Source organism: Solanum tuberosum, unplaced genomic scaffold (assembly GCF_000226075.1).
Source record: "Solanum tuberosum cultivar DM 1-3 516 R44 unplaced genomic scaffold, SolTub_3.0 scf00241, whole genome shotgun sequence".
Classification (NCBI taxonomy): domain Eukaryota; kingdom Viridiplantae; phylum Streptophyta; class Magnoliopsida; order Solanales; family Solanaceae; genus Solanum; species Solanum tuberosum.
This window is the reverse complement of record NW_006239165.1, coordinates 94,162-96,973: the sequence shown is the minus strand read 5'-3', so window position 1 is coordinate 96,973 and position 2,812 is coordinate 94,162.

The window sequence follows — 2,812 nt, the reverse complement described above, 5'->3', positions numbered from 1 at the left end:
TTCCGACACACTAACTTGGATCGGTTGCCACGTTCCGGCATAACTAACTTGGATTGGTTGCCACATTTCAGCATAACTATGGGAACGGTTGCCACGTTTCGGCATAATTATTGGATCGGGTCCCACGTTCCGATATGCTAACTGTTTGGGTTTGGGCTCCATGAGAGGACCAAATGTATCTTGAGAAATGTGAAGTTGTTCGTTGTTAGTAAATGTTGATAATATTGTATATGTTCGATAAGTGCATGTGATTATATTATTGTGATGACTTATGTATGTTGCACTTAGTGAGATAGCCGTGTGATCCTATCAGTATACTGTGGTTATGTACTGATACTGCACTTGCTCTTATTTTTGTTGAGTACATGGCATTTTCCGGTAGCTATTGGCAGACCTCGCTTAGAAGATCAGTGATTGCCGTTTGAATTCAAGGGTGAGCCAATTCTTCCGGGTTGCCATGAGTTCTCCTTTCGTCTATGTCCACATTTCGGACTTAGATAGTTCTAGTAGTTATTAGTACATTTCTTGTTTAGACTTGGTTCATTGTTAGTATGTTTTGGTACATTGACTTTCAGGTTTTAGGTTATTTCTTCCACATTTGTTTAGTTGATAGACTTTTGTTGGAGTTTATGAGAACTCCCTATTTCTTTCCTTAGTATTTAACTTGCTTCTGTAACTTAAATGCCTTAGCTTTAGATTAGTTGCTTGGTTTGGATTGTAGTAATGGTTCTCCCACCGGAGAGTTAGTGTGGATGCCAATCACGACGGTCTGGGTCGTGACAAAGTTGATATCAGAGCCTAGGTTCGTTGATCTCAATGTACCAAAACAAGTTCAGTAGAGTTTCGCGAAACGGTACGGGGACACCTTTACTTTTCTTCGAGAAGCTATAGGACTTTAGGAAATCTTTCTGTTTTCTCTTGTTTCCTTTTGTGCTATGACTTGATTCCAATTGGTATCTGGCGATTCAAATTGGTATCTAACCTCCTTCACTCTTCTGTCCGCACATGGTTAATACTAGATACAACAGCGTCAGGCCTATAGCTCCCGTCAATGCTCCACCTGAGGAATCTGTAGCGAGAGGTCGCGGTCGAGGCAGGGGTAGAAGAAGGGCTAGGGGTAGAGGCCGTGGAAGAGTAGCGCATGCTGGGAATGAAGCTCCTGTTGAGAATGTTCATGTGAATGAGAACCCTCATGCGCATCATGAAGAGATTGGAGAGGAGAATGTTGATATTGAGAATATTGAGGATGTGGGACAAGAGGAAGAGGTGCAGGTTGAGACTACCGATGTTCCCCCTATAGACCCAGTGTTAGCTCGACAGATCATGTCATTTTGTTAAAGGGTTGGTTGGTCCTAGAGTGCTTTCTTCTGCTCAAGCAACTCAAACTCCTACTAATCCTCCGTTGCTAGTACTGCGCCCAAGGTGGGTGGGACTGGAGGTAATGATGCTTTCTTCCGTCCTTTGTTGGGTTCTATTATGGCTGGTAATGAGCATGAAATGTTGACTACGTTTTTTAAGCTAAAGCCTCCTGTGTTTCTTGGTTCTGAGAATGAGGATGCTTATGAGTTCATCTTAGATTGCTATGAGAGGCTTCATAAGTTGGGAATTCTCCATCAGCACGGAGTTGAGTTCGTGTCCTTTCAACTTCAAGGTGAGGCTAAGCAGTGGTGGAGAGCTTATATGGAATGCATATCTTTTACTTTACCTTAACTTACTTGGACCCAATTTCATGATCGGTTTCTAGAAAAGTATGTGCCTAGAACCCTGAGAGATCGTAAGAAAGATGAATTAATGGCTTTGGAACAAGGTGGTATGTCTGTGGCTGGTTATGAGGCCAAGTTTCATGCTTTGTCTAGATATACTACTCAATTGGTGACTACTGAAGAAGAGGGGATCCGGTTATTTATTAGGGGACTAACATCTGAGTTGCAAGTATTATCTGTTCATATGACTTCTGTAGGGAGGAGCTTTAATGAGGTAATAGACTAGGACTATGTTAAGAAAGTGGAGGGGGTGAGGCAAGACGGTCAAGCTAAGGCATGGGTAAAAAGGGCCAAGAACTCGGGTAACTTTTAAGGTTCTTATTCCAAGGGGTCTGGAAGGCCAACACTTGCAGCCAAGCCAATTCAGTTTGCCATTCCCGCCTCTACATGTAATTACTTGGGAACTCCACCTTATAATTCGATTCAGGATAGCCAGGAGTCGCACCTTCGGCAGGCAGCAGACCATCTTTTGATCGTACGTGTTACAACTGTGGTGAACCTGGGCATATGATGAGAGATTGTCCCCACCCACGTGTGTTAGATTCCGCGCAGCAGCAGTCTAGAGCAGTGGTACCCGCAGGGAACAGTAATAATGGTCAAAGGCGTCCACAAGGTGGGCGATGAGGTAATCATTGATGCCGTGGAGGTAGAGAAAATAGTAACGGAGGTTAGGGTAACGCGCAACCAGGCAGGGAAATGGCTCGTCAAGATGATAGGGCTCATTGTTATGCATTTTCGGGCAAGAATAAGGCAGAGACGTCTGACGCAGTGATCACATGTACTATTCTTGTCTGCAACCTGATGGCTAATGTGTTATTTGATCCGGGTTCTACTTATTCTTATGTATCCGTGCAATTTGCCTCAAAATTTGATATGATTTGTGATGTACTTGATTCCCCTATCCATGTTTCCACCCCAGTTGGAGAGTCAGTCATAGTTACCCATGTCTATCGTGCTTGTCCTATTTTGTTTATGGGTTTTCAGACTTGGGCTGATTTGGTGATTTTGGATATGACTGACTTTGATATAATCTTAGGCATGACTTGGTT